Raw genomic sequence first — 16,515 nt, forward strand, 5'->3', positions numbered from 1 at the left:
GCCGGTAAAAAAATGATAATAATAGCGCCATCGTTACCTCCAACCTCGTAATGAGGCCCAAGGAGTTTTGAGTCGACATGATAGTCACCCATAATGGGGATGAGGATTTGGGTGTCATCTGCGTAGTTAGTATAGGAGACGCCCAAATGGTCCAGGTCATCAAAGCGGGGCTTTGTGAAAATATTGTAAAGGGTCAGGGAGATGCAAGAGCCCTGACAGACTCCAAAAGTGACTGGTGTTGGGTCAGCCAAAGCTGAAAGGTGTGAATACTCTAGTGGTTCTTTTGTCTACAAATGACTGAATCCAGGCAGTCGTTTTGTCAGAGAAGTGAGCTGCCGATGAGAGGTGGTTGCATCGGATTTTGTGGTTAATTACCTCAAATGCCGCCGATAAATCTAATAACAGTAGGAGGGGTATACTGCCATTGTCTTTTATATTGTCCATTTGTGTTTTTAGATCTATTAGTGCAGTTTCCGTACTGTGTCTAGGTCTGAAGCCTGATTGACGTAGGCCCAGTAAATTATTACTTTCAAGGTGTGCCTGAATCTGAAGGTAGGTTCCTCTGTCCAAAATTTTTAATAGGAACAGGACTGTGGGGATCGGTCTGTAATTAGTTGGAATGTTTGGGTCGAGTGTGTGTTTTTTTTAACAAGGGGAGGACTCAAGCGTCATTTAGACTGGTGGGCATTGTGCTTGTTTTAATAAAAGAGGTGTTCATTATTGAGGTAATAAAGGATGTGAGATCCCTTGCTGCTTCTTTAATGATCTTTGCTGGGCAGATATCCCCCTGACATCTAGATGGCTTTAGGTTCATAATTATATCCTCCACCTCTTTAGTAGAGAGGGGGGGAAATTTGAACTGAGAAGGTAGGTCGTGTGAAAGTAGCACAGGTAAGGTTTGGTCGATGTTAGTCATGAGGCTATGTTTTTTAGTCTCTATATTAGTCTGGAGACGTGCAATTTTGTCTGACAAGGCTTTTTGAATATTAGTGCACCAAGCTTTGTCTTTGGTGGCAGTCTCAGGAGGTGGTATGGGAGATTCTAATGCTCTGAGGATACTGAATAATTTATTTGAGCTTGATTTTGCTTTGGAGATTTTGTCCCTGTTGGAGTGTCTTTTGGCTTGATGGATGTCATTTTTGTCGGTGAAGGAGACTTTTGTGAAATTATCTTTGTTGAGTGCTGAAGGGAGACTGTTTCAGAGTGTTTTGGCGTTTCTTTTACTTTTGCGCAAAGTTTTCAGGTGCGGGGTGAACCATGTGTTTATATGAGAGCAGGGTTAAGCTTTTCACATTTTCAAGGGTGCTATTATGTTGATAGCGTAGGGTTCTGTTTCAGATGTCAACTAATTTGGAAGGGTCATTACTTGAGATAGGGTCGTTTATAATGGACCTGTAACATAGGGAGTAAATTCTCTACTGTTATGTGACAGTTATTCCTAGTAAGTGTAGGAGGTGCGAGGGGATTGCAGGGGTTAGTGTAGCTTCTGTCTTGTATGGTGAATGAAATAAAGTGGTGGTCGGGCCACAGACAAGGTGTGTTAGACACCATGCTGATGTTGCAATTAATGTCCATGATCCAATCTAAGGTCCATCCTTTGTTGTGAGTAGGTTGAGCTATGCATTGTGTGAAGCCTAGTTCTGAGATGGTGTTAGCGACTGCCAGGGCATTGGCATCTTTGGGATCATGCAGTGTTACGCACAATTCTCCAGAATGGCTAATAATAGTTATCCCTTTTTGTCTGTTTCTTATGGACCATTATTTCGTTCCCCTTTCTCTAAGATTTGGCTGGTGGCAGTGGTATCTACCATTTTTATTTTACTGCGAGCTATGAAAATAGCCTCTTTACTATCAGAGGACATGGTGGTAGCCTCAAACTTTAATTCTCTTGAACCCTTTTAATTTTATTTGGTTCTGGTTGTGTTTATTCAACATTTCTTTTTGTAAAGGTCTTTCTCATGTTTTACTCTGTGCGCCAAACCAGGTTTGGTCCCTTTGTTCGCCATCCTTTGGCGGGATTCTGCACTGAAGCCCGCCTTAGGCACCTGAGTGTCTGGGTGGACAGGATGTGATGGAGGGGTTTGAGGCCCCCTGCACAGGCTCTCCTTGGAGACCCAAGTCGCACTCTAGTTTGATTGGCTAGGTGGCTGTCCTTGCAGGACAGCCACCCTGCTGTGTGATTGACAGCCAGGCTGTGTGAATGGGGGCAAACTGCTTAAAACAGTTCTCTGGGACTTGGAAGGCAGAGCCACCACTGGAACTAGAGAACCTACGAGCAGCTGAAGGAAGATGACTGCTGCAACTACTGGACATCCAGGTGAAGACCTGTTGCAGATCTGAATCGCCTGAAACTCCGACGACAGTGAAGATCCGTAAGGAGTCTTCTCCCCTTGAGCCTGGGGGGACCAACCAGCTCACAAAGCCCTTGGGCCTCCTCTTCAGCCTGGTCAAATTTTCTGTGCTACAGGAAACCGGATAGCCAGTGAGAGACAGTCCCTTTGTGACTTCAAAGAGTGCACCTTTTATTCGATGCTTTGCTCAGCTGCTGGCTTCTTCCCGGGGCAGCGCAGAACCTTTTGTCAGTCTGACAGTTGTTTCAGGAACCGTGAGCCTGCAGGAACTGCCAGGAACAACCGCCTCAGCTACAGCATTCTTCTTCATCTAAGGTACTGTTCAAATCCGGTCGTTCATTCCGTCCCACTGCAGTGAAAGCGTTTTAGATCTAAAGCCTCTCTGAAGGCTTGTCCTTCTCTGCTCTTTTGAATAACTTTTCCTCCGACCAACTTCATTTTGAACTCTTGGCAAAGACTTAACCGCAAACTACCCTAAACTATGTGATCCTCTGCAAAGACTCTGAACCATTAACATTGGCTCAGGCCTATTGATTTGAATTCTAGTTAGTGTGAGCCTTTTCTAAATTGCCCTGCCTATCCTGCCTATCACTTGTTGGTGTTGTTGACTTTTGATAACCTTGTTCTTTCGCTGCCTTTTAAATTGCTGGAGTGCCATTTTGCTCACACTTCATTTTGAGCTTAACTTGTCCAGAATTTATTGGGTGTTGTGCAGTGTATTAAGATTGTGTATTTCCGCTGCTATACATTAGTGAACTGTTTTATAATTGATGGTGTAAATAAATGTATATTCTTTTACTCAGAAACCTTGAATCAGTGTTTGCTTGAACCATAGTCATTGCTGTCCTTTGTATAACTTCTGATACTGCTCACTTTACTCTTGAGCTAAGTCTGGCTGCTCAGCCATCGCTATCACTTTACTGTGTAGTACAGGCTTGTACCAAAGGTGAATTTGTACTTGCACTTGTAGTCTTAATTGTGTGTGGTGTTCCCAAAGGGTACTGCAAATGATTCTGCCTAACATGCAGTCCTAAATTTAGGTCACCTAACAGGATAATTTGAGACCCAGGTTTGGTATTTTCTGTGAGGAGTAGGGAGATGTCTTCCTCGAAGGAAGATAGGGGTCCTCGGGGTCTGTACAGAAGGTGGATAGTTGTGGTTCGGGCTGCAGTACTAACTAGCTTGATAGATAGTAGTTCACCTGAGGAGAAGGTCAGGTTCGGTAAGGATCTAACATTTAGGGATGTTTTCACAATAAAGGCAATGCCGCCACCTTTGGAGGATTCTCTGTCATGTCTAATGATTATATACTCCTCTAGTATGGCAAGAGCGAGTAGGGGCCCTGCAGCTGTGTGCAGCTAGACCCAGTTATGTCGAGGAAGTCGAGGTTGTTAGTGGATATAAGGTCTGCAATATAGGGTGCATGGCCTGGCAAGGAAAGAGCGTAAATGAGGGCCCTCTTAATGAATGGTGTGATGATGTCTGCTTTCTTTTTAATAGTGGTGGCCTTGTCTTTTAGAGATGAGAATTTAGTGCTATTCAGAGGCGTTTTACCATATAGACGGGTGGGATCAGGTTTGCTAAAGGGTTTATTTTTGACACTTTTGGGTGATTGGCTACTTGTAAGGAATCTAGAGCCTAATCTGGAGTTCCTAATTTCAGTTGGGCACGTTTGGTTAGGCGTAGGTTTGGTGGCATAAAGTTTAATCCATTGGGCTGGAGAGAGTGGTTGAGATATACTTATGGCTGTTTGCGAGTTGGGGACAGGTAGGATTGCTATAAGATGGAGAGGAGGTAGAAAGGTAGGAGTCAAACAGGACACTATGGGTCCTGTTTGAGGTAAAGTATACTGTGGTAGGTGTCTTGATGTCAATAGTTTTAAGAATGTTAGTAAGCGGAGGGGGCTCTAGTGTCATTGCTGCTAATAGTCGGTAGCAGATAGATTTGAAGATGCTTGTGATAGTTGCGGCAGACCAATTCATGGCTAGGCAAACTAAGGTTGGATATCCATGGCGTTAGTTGTCAGTATATGTGCATGGTCTTAACAGTAGGGGTTCACCGCTACTCACCAGTGAGAGCAACGTTACAAATAGCGCATATAGTAACAACTCTGTAGTTGGAGCACCAGAAAAAAGAAAAGAAATCTAACATGCACAGGGACGAGGATGCATTTGCGGCTAGAGGCGTTTGGCTCGTAGTCTGGGACGATACACTCTATCTATAGGCTATGCCTCATTGGTATAATGGGAGTTGGGCATTGAACTTGAGTGGTAGTGGTAATTTAGAGGGGATCAGGTTGTAGAGGCACAGATAACTAACTAAAGGTTGCACTGTTTTTGTGCTAACATACATTTTCGATCCAACGGTAATACATGGTAAGGAACACAATTGGCTGGCATACGCAGGGATACATCAGTCGCGCAACATTAGTATTTAGCATACATTTAGGTGAACCTGGTGGCAATACATACTGGAGAGAATCCTATGTGCCATGCAGCACGGGTGACAGGGCGGTTTTAGGCAATGTAAATTAAGGTATATTGCATTAGGGTATTACACCAAAAGGCAGGAGCATGTACAAATAGGACACAATAGTTGTCATGATCAGGCATACCTTTGAGTATGGCAGTTCCGCTTTGGCGGATGCTCAGTATATTAATTGTGGGCTGCTTTAGGCATCAACAGTAGTCAGAGTAAATTCTCTAGCGAAACACTATTGGCGCATACCAATCAGAGTTAATAACATAGATTTGGTTGAAGACTCTGCATAGTCTATAGGCTATTATTACTGCCTGAGGGTAGTCAGGAGCTGGGTGAAGTGCTTTCTCGGAGATTGCTGTTGAGCTTGGCGAGGGAGGGCTCATGGTACGGCAGGGAAATGTTATCAATGTATAGTCTATCAAGCTTTTGGGCTGGTCAGTTGGGCAGAATGGCCTGCCCCGTGACAGACAGGCTCTAGCCTTTTAATAGGGGCCTTCTGATAAGGGGCCGGCTTGCGCATTCCGGTGTCACAGGTGCAGTGATGTAGTCGCAGGCGGCCTATCATGGCGCGTGGTTTGTTGAAGAAATCGTTGCTTAGCTACGTGAACACAATGCTGCGGTGGCCATTTCAGAATGGTCAGCTCGTGTTCTTCCTTTGTAGCAGGAGCAAATATGAGGCTTGATGTGAAATTAGTCGAATGGGCAGTGCTGAAGGTATAGCCCCAAGAAAATAAGCAGGTGCACACACTTAGGTAAAGTGAATTCAGTGGATGCCGTTCTTGCTTACCAATACGCGGGTGGCAGCGTGTAGAAGGGACACACTCCTCCTGATGCCGATCATGAGGTAGAGGAGGGAAGGGCTCCTGCCCACCCGACGTCATAGTTGCAGCAGTACACGTACACATCTATAAAATCGCATTATGTCAAGCCTGCGTCAGGACCGCACTCACCATTGTGTCGCTGCATGAAAACTGCTCTCCAGACCCTCCATCTCCAGCACACCATGCAAATGAAATGAAATGATATTTTATTTATATCGAGCTTGTACACAAGTGTTTCAGAGCGCGACCAGGCAAAAAGGGAGGGGAACAAGGGAGAAAAAACAGAAAAACAGTGATCTTACTAGGCCCAGTGACTTTTAAGAAAGCGCAAGTGCATGGAAAACGGGAAACGTGCATGGAAGGGGGGAGAGGAAAGTGCGAGGCTGAAGAGAGAAAAAATAAATAAATATTAGATAGAATAAAAAATAAATAAGGGCGATAAACCATGGCAGGTGAAAGTTAGTCAGAAAGGTATATCTGATAAGTGCAGAAGAAAAGTGGGAGGGGGACTGTATGAGTACAGATACAGAACCCTAGTGCAGATGGTGGCCTGGAGGCAGTGCAGGAGGGTGGCAGGGTCAGCGGGTACCTGGGCCAGAATGAACAGAGGGTGGCCAGGTGCACGATGCCAAGAGAAGAAACAGATCAACATGGGAGAAGGGGGTCAGGGGCAAAGAGGAATATCTTCAGATGCTTCCAGAACCGAAGATGTTTTTCCTCAAGTTTCAAGGTGGACGGGAGGCTGTTCCAAAGGGAGGCACCAGCCGAAGGCAGAGATCTACCCCCAGCTTGTTTCTTTGCAAAAGAACTGCTCCTGAGGGAGTTAGAAGCAGAGGAGTGAAGGGCTCGTGAGTGCAGGTATTTACGGAGGGATAGTTGAAGGTATTTTGGACCCAGGCCCCAGAAAACCTTGTGGACAATGCAGAGGGTTTTAAATGTAATCCTTGCATCCACTGTGAGCCAGTGAAGGCTGTAGAGATACGATCCCAGGGCTTGAGGCCAAGGACAAGTCTCTAGTTGTAGAGGGCGGAGAGTGGAGGCAGGTAGATTTAGAAAGAGGCTGTTACAGTAATCCAGTCTGGAAGAAACCAGAGCTTGGGAGATAGTGAGCTTTTGAGGGAAGGAGATGAAAGGCAGAGTACCTCAAGGAGGTGAAGTAAATAGTTTGATTTATTTTGGAGACATCAGAGATGTGTGCTGAGAAGGAAAGTGCAGAGTCAAAGATAATCCCAAGGTTCTTAGCCACGCAGGTGGGGGTGGGAGGAGGGCCAAGGGAGGCCAGCCAGAGAGTGAGAGGAAATAATGGTGATGGTGTACCAATAAGGAGGATCTCAGTCTTGTTGGCATTTAGAAATGCAAACAGGAAAAGGAAAGGAAGGGATGACATGTCCGATTCCTGGCAGGCACTGAGAAGCAGGCGCAGCAGAAATCACCACCTCAGGCCCTGTACATTTGTGGGGAGGAACAGGAGTGCCCCCTATAAACACATGCCATGTAGTTCCCAAACCTGATTGCCCAGATGGCCATCCAAGTCTGGCGATCAAAATGCCCAAGGTCTTGCATGGCTCTTCAGGCATTTATGCTGATGAACTGCAACATGTAAACTGGAACGAGGTGCCCCTGCTTTTTCAGTCCTTGGTGGATCCTCCATAATGAGTAGCAGGTCAACACTCTGTCACCTAATATGATTAATCTGCCACTGGGAAAACATTGAGTACTGTTAAAAATATTAACATATTGCAGTGCTTAGGGGATGGAGGTGTTAAGCACTATACAGCAAATGTGAAATGTTTCACATTGCTATTTCTATTAAATGATGATTGCTTGTTCACATTCATATTTTTGGGCTATTGCCAACACAAGATCCATCTAGAGGTGAATGATAGGCTTTTATTCCTGGAGACATTGACAAGCATTGGCAAATCCAACAGGTTGAATTTTTCATTAGTGAACGTTTCAGATTTTTTTTTTTTTATTGATTATTGAGCGTGTGTGTATGTATGTGTGTCTGCATGTGTGGGGGATACGTTTTTTATCCTATGTGAATGACTTGATTATGCTCCAACGTTTCTTTTTGTACATAGAAGTACATGCAATTCATGTCCTTGTTCCACATTTATAAATTGAGTCAGTAGCATTCATCACATACAACTGATTTGGCCTTACAACAAAGAGCATAGCATACATCCTAGCAAGCTGGGTGGTGCCTTTAACATATTCTCCTGTTCATTTATGAGTGCAACATGGATGTTGCCATGGGGGTATCCTTGCTAGAAGATACAAGCAATCCCCATCATCTAAATCCAGCGTGAAACCAGTCTCTCGCCGGTTACAGTGCGAAATGATGCTGTACAGCGACGCTTTGGTTTCTCCAAACGGGAGCAGTGTAATGACATGACAACACACCATTACTACCAGTCTCTTGCATCCTTGAACCCTGCTTCACACAGATCCTCTCTGAAAGCTCGGTGCTGCTTATTAAAGCTCAAGTCTACATGCCAAACCTGTAGGAATATAAGCCTGTAATGAGGGAAACATCCTGCTCACTTCACGTTCAGCCTTTCTCAGCACACATCCGAGCCTGAAGTACACGTTGGTCATAGTCGTACTGCGACTATGTGCAATTGTTCCATTCTAACACTTAGATACAAGTACTGGTAGTTTACGTTGTGATGCCAAACTTCCTTCATCACGGGTTAGGAACACATTTAGATTAACTAGAACATTTCAATTCGACGTCTGCTACACCAACCTTTAAAATAATATTGCAATGATATAAATCCATTTAAAATATTACCAAACATGTCCAACAACTCACTGTTAACCCTTGAATATTTGAAGAAGTGGATTTTATCATAGCAGTTGTACATAACCTGAGCTGGAAAAAGTTCAATTCATTAAATTTCACATCTGAAATATTTCTAGAATATCATGTCCAGCTTAGTGGATTAATGTATATTATAAAACCAACTAGAAGTGTTACAGGCAATCAATATAACAAGTAAGGGGATCTTTGAAAGATTAAACATCTACTTGAAAACATATTTAGTTTTGCTTATTTATCAGGACTGTAATGTATGAAAATATTGCAAACAATGCTCCAAATAAATTAATGTGGGCATGCAGGATGATGCACAAGGAAACTGACGTGACCAGTGTGCAATGTGTATGTAAAAAACGATCTGTTTTTCAACAACTGCAAAAAAGAATCACATATGCAAGCCCCTGGAAGTGGACTTTTAACATGGGAATGTGAAAACTGAAGAACAAAAATATGAACTTCTCATTTTTTAGTTAAGTTGGTGTCAAACCGTCTGGGAAGTGAATCACTTTAAGGGGTTGATGTCAAAATATTAAATTCAAGTGTGTTGCTGCAGAAGTGCATTGGACCCAGATTTCACCATGAAGCAACAGAGAAACTTTGCACAAATGGCAAGTGGGAAGATCCTTGATAGTGAGGATCGATATGCTGAGGTTTAAACTAAACTTTATGACCATTAAAGAAATTTCAGGAGCTCGAGTCATAATTCCGAGACTAGATAGAGTGTGTAGACATTGTGCTGAAGTAGTAGAATCGCTACATCATCTACTAATTGACTACAATATGCTTTAAGACCTTCGAAATGACATGTTTGGTAGATTTGTATCATATACATTTTTCTTAAATTCGGAATTGTTCTGGCATATAATTTGAAATAGTCAGCAACCAATTTTAGACATGATATTGATATTTTTAAATAAGATTTTATTGTGAATAATGTAATGTGATTTTGTGACTATAGATGCGTTTATTGATTGAAATGTTTGTGTAATCGTAATTGCCATTCTAAATATTGTCTCGTGTATTCATACTAATAATAATGTATAGTGAATCACAATGCTCCAACTGTGCGTATGGGTGTATGCCTCATTGGAATTGTTTGTTTAGTGCAACTCCTTCAACCACACCTTTATTTTTCATTCATTCAATGTGTGTGTGTGTGCGTGTGTGCGTGCGTGCGTGCGTGCGTGTGTGTGTGTGTGTGTGTGTTTTATTTTATTTTATTTTTCCGGGTTTCTCAAATGAGGACTCAATGGGCTATTCCAACCATGCGGAACCCGGTAAGTCCTCATTGGAAAACCCCATTCTCATTCGAGCCCCCATAGGGCTCAATGGGAATGAGGAGGGAGCGAATAACGGGCCTGTTAATGGCATATTAGGTCCTTGGTCCCCTCGCGGGAACCGGAAAGGGGACCCCGTAATCAGGCATCCCGTAATGAACGGTGCCAGTCCCGTACAGGCACCCTTCATTACGGGAGCGCCATGGCCGTAATGAGGCCCCAAGTCTGGGAATCTGCAAACAGAAATTTTCTAAGTGCTCCCTGAAAAGGATGTATGAATTGAGGTCAAATTCTTCAAACTCATGTACAATCTTTTAGGTACATGTTAGATGACTGGGCATGGTATGAAAGGCATCATTAAGAACCAACATATCATTAATGGTATTCCCACAAATAAATGGAGGGTAACCGAAGAGTTAGTAATTTGTGGCACTTTCGAAAACCTGTTTTTAGCTGAAGCCTTCCTGGGCTGCCCTCGGACCAATAGTGAGAAGAATGTAACATAATCCATATTCAACTGCACTGGGTGAGCAGGAAGTAGTACCTTTGAGTGCTTTGGCTCTGGAAGTCTAATTAAAATCTGCTCAGTGCTAGTTCTGGGAGACAAACATTGCAGAGCGCTGCTGCTAGCCTTACAAAACCTTCACTTTTCAAAGTTAAATATATCACAAATGTCCATCATACAGTGCATATTCACACAATATTCAGCCTTTTAACGACTCATACTTGTATTAGGTTTAGGCCCTATATCTATTTTCAAAAATATGGGAAACCCTATCCTGAGTACAAACATGGTTTTAATTTACCTGTTCTATGGGATGTCCAGGTGGGGCCAGACTGATATGCAAATGGTTATTTTATAATTGCTTATGGGTCACACCAATATGCAAATGGCTATTTCTCTTCTGTGAAAGGCACAGTGAATTAAATCGTTGTGATAGACTTAATCATAGAGCAGGTTATTTGGTAGAGGGGCTCCACACCTTTTCTAATTTTGTAATGATTGTGGTTTAACCCTAAGGTGACAAATAATAATATAAAGATTGACGACTAAGTAAGTCAATATGTAACTTGTGGTCAGCAACTGTGGTTTCAAATAATGACTGAGATTAATCTCAATATATGTGGACAAATTCGTTGAGAATTATAAGCTGCCCCCTCACTTATTGGTAATACCCCTCTAATAGACATAAACACCTCTGAAGATGACTGGAATGAACTTGAATGTCTGAAAAAGAACTAATTACAAAATAACTACAGAGTCTTCTCATGACAGTATATCTCAGAACATAAGCAGCGCCTGATGGCTTGGTCATCAGGATAGAACTGCATAACTTCCTAGACCAGCTCCAGTCTTGTAAGGACTGGAGCTACATAGCCAAAAAGTGTACACGAAATTGGCTTGTGTTAATCATCAAAAAGCAAAACAGTGTCAATCAAATTGATGAAAGAGATAGAACAAAAACAAGAAGAATTGAAATCTAAAATCGTGTTGGATAATTACAAGAACAAACTTGAGGAACTCGAGCAGATGATTAAAGAATTTACGGAGTTTAATCTCTCAAAAAAGGTCCAGGAGCTGAAAAAAGACATCTCAGCCTTCACATATGAGAGTATGCATGCATACACGACAGATAGTTAATATGAGTAAACGACCGGCCCAATTCTTCAACTTGCCCCCAACGCCGAGGGCAACAACCAAAAAGAAAATTCAAGAGAAACACCCATGCAACCTGGAGTTTCTTCAATGCTAGCTCAGAAGAGGATACCCAACCTGGCAGATCGAACAGCGACAAATGTAATCAATCTAGGGAACAAGACCAGTCTTGATACCATCATTTTCAATTCCAAGTTAGAGGTAACTAACAAGGGCATAAACAGTTGAGGAAGCCTTTTTAATACCAGCGAGGGAGAAGAAGAGGGCACAAGGGAGAGAATAAGACCCCAACTCCCACCGCATCAAGAGTTGCGGGAGAGGGAGACTCCCCCACAGAACTTCTAGTAATCAATCTATCCAGACAGCTGATATAAGATGACCAAACTCGGGTGCTCCAGAAAAGCCTGAACTTCGTTTCCAGAACCTTGTGTGATCACTTTGAGACTCAGGTGGAACTTGCTCAACTAATGCAAAAAATCCAGGTGAAGCAACATTATGGTTGTGATTTTGGTGATTGTGACACCTAGGAGACACTTGAAGTTATTGGACTACATGTAAAATCATCACTTTACCCTAATAATATCTCAGCAAAACCAATCACGATTGTGAAAGTCATATTGACGAAACTAGACAGAATGGAAAAAGAGATTGAGAGCATACCTTCCAGAATATATCCACACAGAACGTGTAGGAGTGTTGAAATTAAGTAAAACCTTGAACATCACCATCTAGCCTGTAGACAAGGGGGGAGCCATCATAGTCATGAACACTGCAGACTACAAATTGATCATCTCCTCCCTACTTGATTTTCAAGATCATCCTGTGAGACTATCTTAAACCAGCTAAACATGGATAAACAAACTCTTCTGCAGAATCCAAAAGCCATTTAAAAAAACACTCCTCAAACAAGATTGGATTGATACCTATGACAAGAGAATAAAACCTGCAAGAATGAAAAATGCCCCATAGGAAGCAAAAAAAACTGAATGAACTCCCTAAGTACTTGAACCAATTCCCATGCAAAAGGAGGAGATTGATCTTCCTGAACTTTAGATTAAATGCATGGGAAACTAAGGAAACTTTGCACCAAAGAGGTGAGAGCTATGTGCAAGAACATACTTGTCATTTTTGTAATAGCTCTTAGGAATCATTGAAGAATTTGGTGCTGTTTTGCCCTACCATTAGTGATGCGAGATTCGATGTATGGGTCAAGAGATGGCCAAGCATGCCATGCACACTGCAGAAGATTAGTGGAAGCTTATGCACGTTGGTGAAAATAATAAATTAATATTCACAGGGACCGCTTTTTTAGACATCATAACAAGAAGTCTGAGAACTAGTAGTGATGCTAAAAATGATGAATGTATATGTCAGTCGAATGCAAATAATGTGTTGTTTACCACTTTGAAAAGATGATGGATTTTAATAGATGTATAAGACAATGGGCTCCATTACGAGGTCGGCAGTGAGGGGTTAACGGCTCCGGTAAGGATGCCGGTGCCGTTCACCCCTTACTGCCGCATTACGAGGTCCGTTAGCGGGTACCGCTAAGGCCGCTGGTAAAAGCAGCCAGCCTTAGCAGGACCAGCTAAAGGACCAGGGAGCTAACAACGGCCATGTTATTAACGGGCCCGTTGTTAGCTCCCTCCCCATTCCCATTGAGCCCTTTGGGGGATCGAATGGGAATGGGGATGCGTTCCATGAAGGTGGACTTACCGGGTCCTCCAAAGTAAGAATGGCCCGATAAGTCCCCATTCAGGGATCCCGGACCCTAGTTTGGAGGCAGCCATGCCGTAAATAGCAGCTTGGCTGCCTCCAAACTCGTAATGACCCCCAATATCTTTTTCAGTTTTTTATGTTTGTAATAAACTTTAAAACCTTTTTAAAACAGGATGTAACTCCATAGACTTGCTTTATATCAACTACAGCACTACTATGATCCTACGAGGAACTAATTAATTCTGTTTCCCTTAGCAGAGATCAGATGGGTCTTCCTAGACACCTTTAGAAATATTTGGTGTTTTTAGGTCTTATCAAAAGTTTGGCGGTAGACCATAAATGCAGTGTTAACTGTACTATGGCCGCATTTAAGGGCTTGCCCTGTCACGAGTCTGGCGTGTTTACCCCCAGTTTTGTTACGCCCAGCTCAAAGCTGGGGGTAAACATGCTGAGAAAATGCCCATTTTCGGTGCAATATCGCTGGTGGCATTACACTGAAATTTGCACTGAAAATTCAGCATTGGGTGCAATGGACGCAATAGGGAATGGGGACTTACAGTTAGCGCTCAAACAGGTGGGAAGTTGAAATGTAGAGAAGAAATAAAGGAGATATTACAGAATACAAGCAACTAGTAGGTTCCTGCCAAAATCCACACCGTTGAACCTACTGCTACCACATTTTGCATGGATTCCTCATTTGTCTGGGGCAAGATTGTAGTCCATGTTTGGATGCAAAAAATTAACTCCGTAGACACCCTCATTTACTGATGCTCACCCCAATTCACTACAGTAGGTACTAGAAGGAGAAACAATTTGGAAAAGTGTCTGAAGCAAAATGTTTGACATGTTGGTTATTCCTTTGAAATGTATTACTACTTTTACTAGTGTTTATTGAAGCATTTTTAAAGTATATAAAAAAGGATGTATGTTTTTTTTATCACACCAATCCAAATATGGGAAATGGCAAGGTTACAGTTTACTCAAGTTCATTCACAAGAAGAGAGCACAATCATTCAATTTCAATCTTTCTTGGACACTTTCTCAAATGTGCTGAAGCCATTGTGTGACTGAAACATGGCACGCAAAAAACTAACATCACTTAGAAAAGCTCCATCTGATGCAAAACAAAAATCAATATCAAGAGCTGCTGAAACACAACAACAAACAGCTGCACAACTTGCTGATCAGAGGACTAGAGCAACTTCGTCCAGGGCAAATGAGATGCCGGAGCAAACTGAAGCAAGACTTGCTGACATGAGGACAAGAGCAACATCCTCCAGGGTACATGAGACAAGAGAGCAAACTGAAGCAAGACTTGCCGACAAGAAGACAAGAGCAACATCCTACAGGGCACATGAGATACCACTTGATCAGGGCATGGGCAAGGCCGGGTACCCCAGCTAGGATGTAATAAAATAAAAACTAAAGATGGAATATTGCTGCCCTGGAGGGTTTGACTGCGTGTAAATAGAAACTTCAATCGCAATACAAGTGTTCTTTATACCATGCTCTGCCAATGTAACTCCTTGTTAACAGTTTCATGCGCTTCACCCAACATTAGAATTGTACACTTCAAAACGTTCTATTATTTCCTGTCTCTTACATCATAATGTTGGTTATTAGAATGTTATTTCTCTGTTTGGAGTAGTAACTTTCAAATATGCACCCTACTGCTTTAGAGACCAAGCTCGAGGGCAGGGAGGGTGTTCAAAGATATACTGGCTCATAACTGCTGGTATGGCCCGAGGTTGAGGTCTATAATGGTGTTTATATTTATTTATTCATTAGAAAGTTTTATTTAGCACTTTCATCCAAAGCGCTTCACAGAAAAGAGAAGCAGTGCAAACTGATGTTAAATTGAAAACAAAACTAAATATGATTTGAGGATTACGTTCAAAGGACATCATTCAGAAAAAGAGTTCTGTAGTACATAGATTTTAAGGTGTATTTTGAATTGCGTAAGAGTGGAACAAAAACTAATATCAAAAGTTAAAGAATTCCAAAGTTTTGGACCCAAGAGTTCAAAGGAACGAAGGAATTAAAGCGAGAAGCATAGCAAGGAGGATGAGGTACTTATAGAAGAAAGAGGGGGCAGAATGAAGATTGCGAGTGGGATGGTAGAGAGAAATCAGATAGAAAAGATAAGTGTTGCAAGAGGATGAATTCATTTGAAAACTAAACAGAAAAGCGGAATTCACAGCTCTGCTGAACAGAACAGGTAACCAATTTAGAAGAACAAGATTGGGGGGAAGATGACAAGAGGAAGAAAAAACGAAAGTAATCCTAATGTAAAGGAAAAGACATAATTTGGATGACCAATTTAAAGTGAGCATTTAATAATAGAGTCAGAAAGAACCACCGATAGAAGTAACGTTTTAACAGAAGATAAAGTAATCAATGGAAGCGTTTTCTTAATATCAAATATATGAAAACGACAAGAGCAAACCAAAGACCCTGTTTGGATTTGAAATGAAAAGCAGGGGTCAAATATGACTGCTACATTACGTGTCTTAGGAGACATGGGGAGTTAAACCGGTGGAAAAAAGATAGATAAAGGTGGAAGTATCTTAGTGGAAGCTGGACAAAATAAAATTTCAGTTTTTGTTTTAGTTAAGGCAAAGGAAATAAGAAGACATCCAAGAAGAATTCACTGAAAGACAAGAAGAAAGACAAAGATGGATAGAATCAATGAAAGAAAGAAATGACAGAAGAAACTGAGTATCATCGCCATAAAGATGAACATGAAATTAAAATAACAAGAGAAACTGTATAAAGAGTGAATAATATAGGAACAAGGACTGACTCCTGTGGAACACCATTAAAAACGGTAAAGCAACACGCTGTAGAGCCCTTCCATGAGACCATGAAAGAGTGACTAGAAAGATAGCAAAAGAAAACAATTAAATACAGTTCAAGAAATATCAAGAGAAGAAAGAGTCTAAAGTAAGCTAGAATGATCAACAGTGTCAAATGTTGCACTGAGGTCAAGCAGAATCAGCAATGAGGAAATCTTACAATGACAAGCATGGATACATTTATTGGATACAGGCAAGAGTGACATTTCGGTGTAAAAACATGATGGAAATCCAAATTGGTGAGGGGGGTGTACACTATAGGATTTGAGATAAGAAGAAAGATGAATATACACCAACCCAACTAGAAGCTTAGAGAAATATGGAAGAAGAGCGATAGGCCAGAATTAGAAGGATCAGAAGAATCAAGAGAGGTATTTTTAAAGAGGTGAACAACAGTTGCAATCTTGAAAGAAAAAGGAACAGTTCCTAAGGAAAGAGACAGATTAAACAACAACAATAGAAACAAGCAAGAAAGGACCAGAGTGAGAGCAAGAACTTCACCAAAGAAAAGGGAAGAAGATTTGTAGGAG

Source organism: Ambystoma mexicanum, chromosome 4p (genome assembly GCF_040938575.1).
Source record: "Ambystoma mexicanum isolate Mex_15411 chromosome 4p, UKY_AmexF1_1, whole genome shotgun sequence".
NCBI classification, from domain to species: Eukaryota; Metazoa; Chordata; class Amphibia; order Caudata; family Ambystomatidae; genus Ambystoma; species Ambystoma mexicanum.